We start from the raw sequence: 14,390 nt of genomic DNA, 5'->3' as shown, positions 1-14,390 counted from the left end.
CTTGTTGGGTAAAGGCTGATTGGTCAGTAAATACTTATTACTGAAGTAACTGGGATATTGATTCATTCAGTGGGTTTCAATATCAATGGGAATAGCCTAATATACTTGCATAGACTATGGGTTTACCTACCTAACACGTAATAGCTAGATATTTTGTGCACTGTCTGAATCTCACCACTAGTTCTCGTCAGGTTAGCTCATCCATATCACCATCAGAGTTAATGGAGAAAATCCAGCACTACACAAATTAGATACACAAAATAATGTATACAAGAGAAATATTATGGAGACACTCCAATCAGAGTTATCTCAAAATTTATCCCACCCTATAGAGGGTCAGCACAAATAATGTAATATATACACAACACTGACTAGTTTTAGATCTAGTCGTAATAATTCCTAACTAAGAACTATAAATTTATTTAGTCTGGGCTTGTACCAAATTCAGCACAATCTCAGCCTAAATTCTACCTAATAACATGGGTAAAGATTATTGTGGTGCAATAAGGTAAATATAGTTGTGCTGTATTTTTGGGTTTTTGTTTTATAAGAGTGCTCTTGCACACACAGGTGAACAATTATGTACAGTTAAGTTTGGCTTGCTAGCCACAGCCTTTTGTGATGGTTGATGGTGTTAATTAACTTGTCAACCACATGCAACCTAGATTCCCCTGACAAATGTACACCGTCTCTAGTCAGGTTCTGTCTGTAAGGTCTGGCTGTAAATTGTATATATGTGACATCCAATCTCACTCGCTTTTTCAGCCTGAAATTTATATACTTAGCAGCTCTCAGGTAGTATTCCGGAGTTACTCCCCAACGATTATCTTGGCTTGGTTGGCGAGGCTCCACTAATGTGAATACTACTGATTCACTGATGAGCTTGAAAGAAGAAATTATGTTTTTGAGGTGTTTGATCACCTCGGCTGGATGACGAGTGGGGTGGATGTCATTACCACCTAAGTATATGATGGTTAGGTGGTGAGGCCACTCTAACACAGGTGTTAGGGTGGTGTTATTGTAAAAGTTGTGAGCTGTTGCTCCTGGTGACCTAAAGATTCTCACCTCGGTGTGAGGTATAGGTCTAATTGTTGTAGGTAATTGGCTATGACCCACTAAAGCCACTTTATACATGAGGTAAAAGTAGCAATATGTTAGTGTGATCTAGGCTAACTGATGTGTTACAATGTTAGTTGACACAATTAATTAAATAGTTAGTCTAGCTTCTATCACACAAGGATTAGTTATTAATGGTTAATAATTTAATTATAAATTTAATGCCTATCCGGTTCAAAGGACCATAATGTGGGATATTTGGGTTTGATTCTGATTAATTAATAATTAAAGTAGTAAATTAAATTACGAAGGACCACCCGCTTTTAAAGTAAAGAGGGAAACTGAGAATTTCAGATCATTAGATAAAATTCTAGAGGAAACCAGTGACTATGGATATGACTAGAAAGTATGATCATAAGAATAATTAATGGGCTGTATTATTAAAAAAACCAAACCTCAAACACCTACATTGGGGGGTTATTACTGGAGGTCAGTACGTCCAGGAATCAGTGTGGTTCGTTCACTAATTCAATTAGTAATAATCTAATCCTATAAATAATGCTGAATATAATATTATTCATACAAAGAAGAACATGAATATGAGCATAGCAATGAATTACAGTAAATCACACATTATGTTGAAAACATTCTGAATGTATCAAATTGCTAAAATATAGAAAACAAGAGATAAGCCTTAGCTTGTAGTAGGTTCCTTTAGATAACTCTGGAAGTCCTCTTAATCTCCAATTCTGGCACATTGACGAATGGCACGATTAACATGGAGAAGGCAGCATGAGGAATCCGTCTCTCAAGCTGCAAGATAAATAACTACCAGTAGCAATTGATTTAACTACTCAATTCATATTCAAGATTACTGATATCTACAGATAGAATTCTAATCACCTGTTATTAGGTGTTGTCTCGCCGCGTGACGTGCAATCACCCCGCTAGTAATAAACTTATAAATGATGCATCAAATAAAAAGTACTTAGCTGTGGGCACTGTGTAAGTATTAAGATTGCCGTAATTTCGCATCCCAGGCTCCGGTGAACCTATCCTGGATTGATGCGTTTCAAGCTGGCTGATCACGTGTCGTCAGGAACCAAGTCTAAGGTCCCTCCTTTAACACCAGCACTAGTTGAAGATATTATCTGCAAGGTCGTTCACGCCTCACAGTGGCGGCTTTCATCTGTGGATGGACACACTTGTCCTATATGCTGGACAATGGCGTCTTTTGTGAGTACAGTAAGCGCAGCTTTGCCTCCTTCTGGCCCTGCACGTGTCCGCTTCCCGACTGAGGATGGCGTCCCCCAACCCACGCCCAGTCGACGTTCACAACACAAATTATTGGCTTGAACATTAATATTTCTCGCATTCGCGCTTGAAACTCTAAAGACTGGACGGGTTTATTATTTAGAGGAACGGAATATTATTATTTAACTATTTAAGAATAGTAAATATATAAGGGAGAGGAATTAATGTCTCCCCATAGCATTCATTGATGACGTTACCTCTATCACGAGGTAGACGTTATGATTCTAAAGCTCTATTCGACTTTTAGTTAGAGAACCATTCGTCTGCAATCAGTTGCCATACAGAATGCTTTAATTATGGAGAATCGTATTTAATTCTCACACAAATTGTATATAATGTGTTTTACTGTAAAGAAATCTGACGCAATACTGGCGTCAGGTGACGTGAGAATTCTAGCCTAATGCACAGATGAATTATTAGTACATGAGAATTCTACGAGTTGTTACTTTTACTTACTACAATATTAAGTATGGTTAGTAATAAGTAATGAGAATACAACAATGCTGTATTCGATGTTGGAAATATCCAACATTGGGAGGGACCACCTGGGGGGATTAGGGGGGGGGATGGGGAGTGGCCTATACACTACAGTACAGTAATTACTATCAATTTTAGAACAATTCATCATAGCCAAAATCAAAAGAAATACTAGTAATTATGTAATAAAAAATACCATACAAGTTTCCTAAAAACAATTTGCACAGGCTGAAGTTTCCTTCAAAAATATATATTTTTTTTCCTCCTGGCGGCCTATGTAACGTGCCTCCTCCCTGCCCCGAGTGGACCCGTCCAGGCCTGGTCAAGCCATGTGCTCTCTAGCCTCGTGTTACACCACAGTGCCGCGCCATTAGTGAAATATTTTTTTAAATAACTTTTTTATTTTCATAGTAACTTTGAACATTTTTGGCCAAGACTATGTCTGGTAGCAGCATGAATCGTTCTGGAGGTGGTAAGAGGAAGAAGGTTGTCCTAACACTTAAGGACAAGCTACGTGTTATACAACTTTGTGAACATGGCCGGTCGACCTCAAGTGTTGCCAAGGAATATAATATAGGCACTAGTACTGTTTCTGATATCAGGAAACAAAAAGAGAAACTTATGCAATTCATTTCAACGTGTGAAAGTGAAGGTGCAAGCACTAGCAGAGGTTTTGTTAGAAAAACTATGAAAACTTCGACGCATGTGCAGTTGGATGAGGCTGTGTACAAGTGGTTTGCTCAGCACCGCACAGCTGGCGTGACAATTCGCGGCCCAGAAATACAAAATGCTGCAAGCAGGTTTGCTGCAAGCCTTGGAATAAAGAATTTCGAAGCGAGTGAAGGGTGGGTTGCAAGGTTCAAGGGTAGGCACAATATTGTGAAGAGGAAAATTGTCGGTGAAAAACTGAGTGCCGATGAAAGCAGTGTAGAACCATTTAAACGTAAATTACGAGAATATATTGTGGCAAATAATATTTATTCGTATCAAATTTATAATGCAGATGAAACTGGGTTGTATTGGAGGAGTTTACCAGAAAAAACTCTAGCAATGAGGAGTGAGGGTTGTGTGCCAGGACGTAAGGTTTGCAAGGACAGGCTCTCAGCCATGATGTGTGCGAATGCCGACGGCACAGACAGAATCACGTGTGCAATTGTTGGCAAATCTAAGAAACCAAGAGCCTTGCAACATTGCATGGACAGACTGCCAGTGAAATATTATGACTCAAAAAATGCATGGTTTACACAGGAGATCTTTCTTTCCTGGTTTCATGACGTGTTCTGCAGGGAAGTTCGTGCCTATCAAATTAAGAAACTCAAAATAAGGCCAAGCGAAGTTCGGGCTTTACTGTTGCTTGATAATGCGCCTGCCTACCCCAGAATTGACACGTTAACCTCACATGATGGCAAGATAACGTGTATGGCACTTCCTCCTAACACAACCTCTCTCATTCAGCCTATGGATCAGGGAGTTATCTGTGCTACGAAGAGGTTGTACACCAAAAAAATGCTAAACGAAGTTTTGGTGGTTTTGCCTCTTCCGGAAGATATTGAACTCGGTGTGGATAACAGGGCTAAAAAAACCCTTCAGAATTTGAAGAACTATACAATCAAGGAAGCCATCTATAACTGGGCCAAGGTATGGAGTGAAGTAAAGGAATCGACTTTGAAAAATTCCTGGAAAAAACTCCTCACGTCTACGGTCACAAATGATGAAGAAATGGATTTTGAAGGATTTACAGATGAAATCCATGGAATGTTTAGAAATGCCGGCGAAAACTTAGAAAGACAGGATGTGGTTGATTGGCTTGAACAAGATGCCAATGATCCAGGATATGGTGTGATGAGTGAAGACGAGATTCTACAGTCTGTTACTGGTGAGGTGGACGAAGAGGATGAAGAAGGCAGTGAAGAACCAACACCAATGACCACGAAATACAGTACACTCATGACGTATGTTGACGGATTAATAAATTTTTCATCAAATTGTGCTCATCCAGAGGTTGGAAACATGTATCCGTACCTTAGGCGAACAAAAGAGCTGATCATACAACTGGCCAGTGAACACAGAAGGCAAGCAACACTTGATTCATATATGGTACGAAAATCAAACCAAGCGCCTTCAACAAGTGAGGCGGCACACGCAACTCAAGCGCCTTCAACAAGTGAGGCTGCACGCGCAACCCAAGAGCCTTCAACAAGTGAGGCGGCACACGCAACCCAAGTGCCTTCAACCAGTGAGGCATCCTCAGCAGACAGTGAGAACTAACTTTGCCTAATGAACTGCACAGTAATTTTAAGTGTTAATTTTAGTGTTGTGTTACTATAAGTTACGTAAATTGTCAAGAATTTTTAACTTCAAGATGAGTCATCAATCAAGAAGACGAACAACAAAAAGGTAAGTTGAGGTTTCTAGTTGAATATTTAATAATTATATGTGGCATGTCTATTCAAATTATGTTATTTGTAGTATAAAAATTGTTGGAAATGGTTAGTTTTCGACTCGTAGGTGAAAAAGTACCATTATCCGAAAAACGTGCTAATCCGGCTGGGGGTCCTTCCCATATAGTCCGGATGATCGAGTGTAGACAGTATTTAGAACTGTGCGCAAAAAATGAACAAAAATATATTCGTGGCAACTCCCGCATCTTGACCCAGGTGACCTACCGGCCCCGGAAGCATACGCCACAGGCGACCAGGGATTGATGACGTCTTGCACGAACTTACGGACCCCTTAGCAGCCAAAGTGAGTACAATTTCCACTTTTTTTTAGCATATCCATACCCAGGGAAGGGTTTTTGACACTATCAAAAAAAAAAAAAAAATCCAGAGAATTTATTTCTTGCGCACTGGGATGGGGGGGGGGGTGGGTGCCGTATTTGGAAGCCGATCAGCCCAGTGGTTAATTACTAAACCTTTCAGAATTACTGAAACGACTGCCTTTACTCTTGATCACATCTAGACTAACATACCTCTCTACTAACCTCGGGAATAATCACTGATAGGACCACAGATCATTACCCTACATTTCTTCTAACCAACATTAATAAACCTGCATCTGTAACCCAGGATTTCACCTGAGGTGTGTAGCAATATCTACAGCATGCACAAACAGACAAGGAATATACTGGACTTGCAAAAATGACAGGTTAATATGGGAAAACATAACTCAACTGATGAAAAAGATTCCCGAGTCACAGAGATTAATATTCACAGAAAAGCTACCAGTTATATATGCGGACTGTGAAAAGACAACACTGGTAGAATTCTTGCGGGCTCACCATAGCCTCTGTTACTTAGAACTTTTTGTTCCAGGTAGCGAATCTTTAACAACAACAACAGCAAGACAACACTGGATAACGACCAAAACTCAGGAACAGATAGTTTAGAGAACCACAGCAGTAGTGTGGAGGGAGAGGGTATTGTGGTACAAAATAACAGCAATATTGCAGAGCCAGGTAATATAAACAATGAGAGCAACAGTGGTAAAGAGTGCATAAACGAAGGAATTGGGATGAAAGATGGAGATGGCTCCAATAAAGATGCGGCCAGGACAGGCACAGGTAGAAATATCCTGAAAAAAGTAAAAACTGAAAATATTTGCAAATTCTATGCACAAGAAATATGCAAATATGGGAAATTGGGTGCAAATTGCATTTTTCTGCATCCTCGAAAATGCAGGAACACGTTGGCGAGGGGTACATGCCGTTTTGGAACGGAGTGCAGATACTTCCACCCTAAACTATGTAAATTTTCAATTAGGGACAAAAAATGTTACAATCTTCAGTGCCTGGAATTCCACTTGAGAGGTACACAGCGTTATAAACGGGAAGATTAATATGATGCTACTGGAAATTTTTTAGAGGAAGGCAGAAACAGAGTAAAACATATAAAAGAGAGGAACAGGCAGATAAAACCACTGCAGGATTACAGAGGGAAAGGGAGATACCCACAGGACTGGAATACAAATCATCAAGAAGTACACAGGTACTACACCACACAACAACCGCACTACTACCAAAACTGGATGAACCACTACCAAAACAACACTCCCTGGACATGGGTGGAGAGGGGAAGTGAACAACCAAAGCCCACCAGAAGTGACACACAATATGGGAAATCATTCATATTTGCAGACATACAAGGCCTAAAATCAAAATCAAGAAATAAAGTTTAGTTCATAAATGGCCTTCTAATAGAATTGAACTCAATATTTGGTGCATTTACAAAAGACCACATGGATAGTGAAATCTGGATCCCAAATTATAATCTATATAGATGTGAGAGTAATTAGGTCAAGTGGAGGAGTAGGTCTGTATAATAAAGAGGAACTGGCATGCACAGAGCTCCTAAACTCGACTAATGAGGTGGTAGAGGTACTTGGAATCAAGGTAGAAAATATATATCTAATTATTATTTTAATATACAAACTATCAGATGCAACAGTCGAGGAATTCACTGAGCAGATCCACAAAATAGAGTATATCTTTGATAACCTAGCAAACCCAGTATCAGATATTATCTTCCTTGGGGACATTAATCTACCCAGTTCAAAATGGAGAATAGTAAACAATAACATTATAGCAGGAAATCAACCTGGAAATAACCAACCACAGGTCAGAGAACTACTGAGTTTCTGTGACAAATTCTTGCTCAGTCAGCAGATTACAGAACCAACTAGGAACGAAAACACGCTGGACCTGATATTCATAAACAATGATGAGCTAACCAGAGACATTATGGTCTCAGACAATACGTACTCGAACCACAAGCTCATTCAAGTGCAAACTAACATTAATAACTGTAGTAGGCCCAAGAGATACAACAAGCGAGAAGGGTTATTCAATAAATTAAATTTTAATAGTAAAAGAATAGACTGGGAGAAAATAAACAGGGAACTTACAAAAATTCAATGGGAAAATGTTTTAAGTAATAAAAATCTCAGTCAAGGAATAGAAAAACCTGACTTCTGAAGGATATCAAGTCTGTATGAAACATGTTCCTTTGAGGAAAGCCAAAAAGAGGTCCAATGTATAAAGAGAGCGCTCCACATCATATGATATATTGGAGTACTACGCAAGATTTAAACGGCCCGCAGAAACACGGGGTTCACCACACCTTCATCAGGGCTTTTGTAAACAGACGCCATTTTTTTTAAAAATCGTGGACCAAATTCTTGGGTGTTAGGGGCCTCAGTATTGAGTGAGCTATCAAGCCTGATGCACGCAGCATGAGCTCACAACACTGCTATTTAGCTTGTGACCACAGCATCGCCTAAAAATGCCATAATATACATGTTCAAGCTATTATTTAGCAATTATATTATTACAGAAGACCCCTGACTGTGATAAAAATGACCAGGATTCTGATAATAGCAGGATTGTTGTGATAATTAGCACTGTAGTGGAAGGAGTAATCTTGGTGGGGAGAGAGGTAGCATTGTCTGCTGACTCTGTGTGACCACCTTTTACTGTCTGGACTCACTATACCAGCTTAGTTGTTCGCTATGGTGAACAAAGCATGCAGATACTTATATAAAACGTCTGTATATAAAAGCAAAAACAGTATGGTGGGAGGAGAATGGTGGCGAGTCAGGTGAGGTGAGGCTGTGGTGGGTATGTGGGCCTGCGGGCCGCTCCAAGCAACAGCCTAGTGGACCAAACTCTCACAAGTCAAGCCTGGCCTCGGGCCGGGCTTGGGGAGTAGAACAACTCCCAGAACCCCATCAACCAGGTATCAACCAGGGAGGGAGTGGCAGCCAGTGGCAGGCTGCCACTGCCACTCAGCATACCAACTTAGTGGTTTGTTATGGTGAACACGAATGTAGATACTTATATATAACGTGTATATACAGTGTAATAACAGCAAAAGGAGTGTGGGGGAGAAGCCATTTTGGTGATGAGAGTGGCAACATCTGCATGATTTGTCATGTTGGTAGGGGTGGCCACTATGCTCTTTGGGCATTATACCGGCTTAGTTGAACAGTTATGGTGAACAAAACATGTAGATACTTATATATAACGTCTGCATATAGGGTAATAACACCACAGTATTGTTCGGGGTGAAATTTTAGTGCATCTGACCTTGAATGTGTAAAGGAAGCAGCCGCCACCTGACTGTGTGTAGCGACGTCTCTTAGTGCCTGAACTAACTATATCAACTTAGTTGTACAGTTGTGGTGAACAAAACATGTAGATACTTACATATAACATCTGTATATACTGAATAAAAGCAAAAGCAGTATTGTGGGAGGAGAATGTGGGTGAGTCAGATGAGTTGAGGGAGGGAGGAAGTAGCAGCCAGAGGCGGGCTGCCACTGCCATTCTGCATGCCAACTTAGTGGTTCGTTATGGTGAACACGAATGTAGATACTTATATGTAATGTCTGTACATAGTGAATAAAAGCAAAAACAGTATGGTGGGAGGAGAATGTGGGCGAGTGAGGTGTTGAGGGAGTGAGTGGCAGCGAGTGGCTGGCTGGTGTGTGGCGGTCACTCCTCGTTGTTTTTTGACTCATATTAGCGACTTAATGGTTCGTTATGGTGAACAAAACATGCAGATACTTATATATAACCTGTGTATATAGTGTAATAATCGACAAAGTATTTGTTCACTGCTTGATGAACATAATAATTGAATCAACAATATGCACACCATATTTTTTAGTACAGCGATGATTCACTCATTTTATTATATAAATATATCACACTACACACTATTGAATAATATTACAGCAAAAATACTACAAAAAATCAATCAGAGACATTGAAATAATTAGATAATTATCTCTTTGTGGCCACTCCTGCCTGACAGCTGGTGAGCAACAGACCGCCTGGGACGCACGCTGAGTCAGCGCCTGTGTTTTGCCAGACTTCCCCGCCCTATAGCGGGCAATATATGCCACTTACGATTTTTTTATTGTTTTTCCCATGATCAGAGAACACAAAACAGGTTTAAAAGAAAAAATATTTTTTTTTTGTATGCGCCTGTGGGTGACAAATGCTGAATAGCCTGGAGCCACACAAGGGTTAAACATAATACAGGGTACAAAACACAATCAAATTTGCCCATAGTAGGTAAGCAACATGTAAAGAATTTGGGAATAATGATGTCTAACGACCTAATGTTTAGGGAGCATAACCAAGCAAATATTGCGTCAGCCAGAAAAATGATGGATTACGAGAACTTTCTAATCTAGGGATCCCATCACATTGGTTGTGCTCTTCAAATTACTTGTGCTGTCGCGTCTTGAGTACTGCTCAGTACTCACTTTACCCTTCAGAGCAGGAGAGATTGCAGAAATAGAGGGAGTACAGAGAACATATACGGCATACATAGACCCGATAAAGCACCTAAATTATTGGGATCGTCTCAAAGCCCTCCAAATGTACTCACTAGAAAGACGACGAGAGAGATATTAAATAATATACATATGGAAAATACTAGAGGGCCAGGTTACAAATCTACACTGTAAAATAACAACATACTGGAGTGAATGATACGAAAGAAAATGCACAATAAAACCAGTGAAGAGCAGGGGTGCCATAGGCACAGAGAACACTGTATAAACATCAGAGGTCCGCGGTTGTTCAACATTCTCCCGGCAAGCATAAGAAATATTGCTGGGACAAACGTGGACATCTTCAAGAGAAAACTAGATAGGTTTCTCCAAGGAGTGCTGGACCAACCTGGCTGTGGTGGGTATGTGGGCCGCTCCAAGCAATAGCCTGGTGGACCAAACTCTCACAAGTCAGAGTTTGAGGAGTAGAGAGTACTCCTCAAGTACTCCCAGTAGAGTAGAAGTAGGAGTAGAACAACTCTCAGAACCCCATCAAGCAGGTAAACTGCCTCTAGATACAATGAAGATAAGCCTTAGGCTACACAATGAAACTTGTAAAAGCAACTGTATTGCTGCTGCCTCTAATATCAACTGGGAGTTTGAAATAGGTGACATAGTGAATATCAACCTTGTAGTGCAAACATTTCTTCACAAAACTTTTAGCCTTGCCTCAAGGCTACCTTGAGGTGTTTTCTGGGCTTAGCGTCCCCGCTGCCCGGTCGTCGACCAGGCCTCCTCGTTGCTGGATTGGTCAACCAGGCTGTTGAATGCGGCTACTCGCAGCCTGACATATGAATCACAGCCTGGTTGATCAGGTATCATTTGGAGGTGCTTATTGAGTTCTCTCTTGAACGTTGTGTGGGGTCGGCCAGTTATGCCTTTTATATTTAGTGGAAGCGTGTTGAACAGTATCGGGCCTCTGATGTTGACAGAGTTCTCTCAGAGTACCTATTGCACCTCTGCTCTTCAACGAGGGTATTCTGCACATGCTGCCACACCTTCCGGTCTTAAATGATATTATTTCTGTGTGCAGATTTGGGACCGGCCCCTCTACTATTTTCCACGAGTAAATTACAGTAGTTGCATGTCTCTGCACCTTTTCCAGTTTGTTGATGTGCTGCTTAAGATATGGGCACCATACAACCACTGCATATTCCAGCTTTGGTCTGACAATAGTTGTGAATAATTTCTTTAGTATTTTGCCATCCATTTTTTAAAAGCAATTCTGAAGTTAGAAAGTGTAGCATTGGCTCCTCACACAATGTTCTTTATGTGGTCCTCAGGTGATAGTTTTTTATCTAGAACCAATTCTAGATCTCTTTCTTTATCCGAATTCTTTAAAGATTTCTCACATATCATAGAGGTGTCTGAATATAAAGTGAAAAAAATGCCAAAGGAGCTAAGTAAGAACAAAGCATTTGGTCCAGATGGAGTTTCACCATGGGTTCTGAGAGAATGTGCACTTGAGCTCAGCATTCCACTTAACAGATTTTTTCAGGCATCCCCGTGAACAGGAGTCCTAGCAGATATGTGGAAAAAGGCTAACACAGAACAAATGTTTGCACTACAAGGTTGATATTCACTATGCTACCTATTTCAGACTCCCAGTTGATATTAGAGGCACCAGCAGCACTCTACAACAGTGGCAGCAGGGAGGATCCCATCAAATATAGACCTGTATCATTGACCAGTGTAATAGTCAAAATATTGGAAAAAATAATTAAAACTAAATGGGTAGAACTCCTGGAGAAAAACTATATAATAACGGACAGACAGTATGGTTTTGGATCTGGAAAATCCTGTGTAAAAAATTTACTCAGTTTTAGGATCTAGCCACAGAGATTTTACAGGAATGAGATGGTTGGGTATTTTTATTTTGACTCTCCTAATTATTTTGGACAGCATTGATAAGTATCTCCTTGAAACTTCTTTGGGGATGACCCCTAACCTATACTTCTTCTCATAGTCATGTTTTTTATTAACCAATTTAGATATACCCTTAGTAAGCTATGGATTGTTTATCCTATTAGTTGTGACTTGTTTAGTTAGCATTGGACAGTGGGTATTATAGATGCCACCACAAACAATATTGTGGAAGTGCTGATAATCAAAATAGGGATCTTAAAGTAGTTATTGTCCTTGTATATAAGTCACCGGAGGCAAATCATCAGCAATTTAAAGACCAACTAATGAAAACAGAACACTGCTTAGAAAACCTCACAAATCCAGCCCCAAACATCATCCTGCTTGAGGACTTCAACCTACGGCACCTGAATTGGAAGACCCTAGCTAATACAGTTTTATCAGAGAGAATTCCTGGAAGTAGCCTAAAGGAACAGTCACATGCAAATGACCTGCTGCGAATGTGCGACAGGTTTGCCTTAAATCAGCAAATAGTAGAACTAACTAGGATAGAGAACACGCTGGACCTCATTTTCACTAATAATGATGAATTGATCAGGAACATAATGATTACAAGTACCTGTTACTCAGATCACAACTTAATTGATTGAAGTTCTGACAAGCATGGGGGAATAGACCTTCTAAAAGAGTCTTGATTCCCAGTGGAGGAGATTTCAGCAAATTCAACTTTAATAATAAACAGATAAGCTGGGAGCATATAAACCAAAACTTCACAGAAATAAGCTGGGAAGAACAGCTAGAAAATGCAAACCTGAACCAGTGCCTGAAAAAAATATGCTCAGTAGCACTAGAAATATGCTCAAACTGCATATCCCTAAGAAAAAAGAAGAAAAATGCAGATTGGAATGGAAACGTCGTCCCTCTATAGGCAAAGAAAACGAATTGCAGATCAAATTGAGTCGCACCCTCTCTCTAGAATGGGCAAGAAGGTTAGGTAGAGAAATCGAAACAATTGAACTAAAGCATCAAGAATCATACAACCCAGGAGAGGCAAAGAGAGCAAAAGGCCGTCAGTGAAATAGAGAGAAATCCCAAATATTTTTTCTCCTATGCAAAATTAAGATAAAAAACCACATCTAGTATCGGGCCCCTGCGAAAGGGATATGAAATTTTCACAGATGACAACAAAGAAATGAGCAAAATACTGAGGAAGCAGTATGCGAGCCACTGAACACACTAAAGATTGATAACCCAAATGAATTTATTCATGGATATGATATCAACATTAAATAATATATCAGATGTCACCCTATCCCCACTGGATTTTGAAGAAGTCATAGACAGTATGCCTGTGCACTCTGCACCAGGTCCTGGTTCTTGGGACTTTATATTCATCAACAACTGTAAAAAAAACACTCTTGCAGACCCTTCACATAATTTGGAGACAAAGCCTAGATACTGGCGTTATCCCTGACATTCTAAAAACAGCAGAGATAGCACCACTCCATAAAGGAAGAAATAAGGCAGAGGCAAAAAATTGCAGACCGATAGCACTAACATCACACATCATAAAAATCTGTGAGAGAATGCTAAGAAGTAAGATCACAAAACACATGGAATCCCAGCATCTCCATAACCCTGGACAACATGGTTTCAGAACAGGGTGCTCTTTGCCTATCACAGTTGCTGGACCACTATGACATAGCATTAGATGCCATGGAAGACAGACAGATCGCTAATGTCATTTATACAGATATCACAAAAGTCTTCAACAAATGTGATCATGGTGTTATTGCACATAAAATGCATTCAAAAGGAATTACCGGAAAAATAGGCAGATGGATCTACGATTTCCTGACTAACAGAACCCAACGTGTAATAGTCAACAAAATAAAATCCGGTCCATCAACCGTAAAGAGCTTAGTCCCTCAGGGTACTGTGCTTGCTCCAGTACTTTTTCTCATCCTCATTTTGGATATCGACAAGGACACAATCCATGGCACCGTATCATCCTTTGCAGATGACACTAGGATTTTTATGAGAGTAGACAACATAGAGGACATGGCAAACCTCCAATCGGATATAAATCGGGTCTTACTATGGGCTACAAAAAATAATATGGTGTTTAACGAAGATAAGTTCCAGCTCAAGTGCTACGGAAAAAAATGAAAATATAAGAAAATATAAGAACGGAAACCACGTGCAAAACACGGTCAAATCATAACATAGAACTAAAAAGCAATGTAAAGGATTTGGGTGTACTCATGGCGGAAGACCTTACCTTTAAAGAACACAATAAAGTAACCATCACATCTACAAGAAAAATAAGAGGTAGGATAACA

General features: G+C 40.0%; 1 protein-coding gene across 1 annotated transcript in view; it reads left to right on the top strand.

The window, feature by feature from the left end:
* Positions 1–5,509: 5,509 nt before the first annotated feature.
* LOC138349670 (uncharacterized) overlaps positions 5,510–14,390 on the top strand; it is a 140,088-nt gene continuing 131,207 nt past the window's right edge. The window contains exon 1 of the mRNA XM_069337398.1: positions 5,510–5,592. The gene's annotated coding sequence lies outside the window, so the exon portion shown is untranslated. The remainder of the gene's footprint in view (positions 5,593–14,390) is intronic.

The sequence above is a fragment of the Procambarus clarkii genome, chromosome 37 (genome assembly GCF_040958095.1).
Source record: "Procambarus clarkii isolate CNS0578487 chromosome 37, FALCON_Pclarkii_2.0, whole genome shotgun sequence".
NCBI classification, from domain to species: domain Eukaryota; kingdom Metazoa; phylum Arthropoda; class Malacostraca; order Decapoda; family Cambaridae; genus Procambarus; species Procambarus clarkii.
Note: the sequence above shows the minus strand (reverse complement) of the source record. Positions and strands in the feature narration are given on the sequence as shown.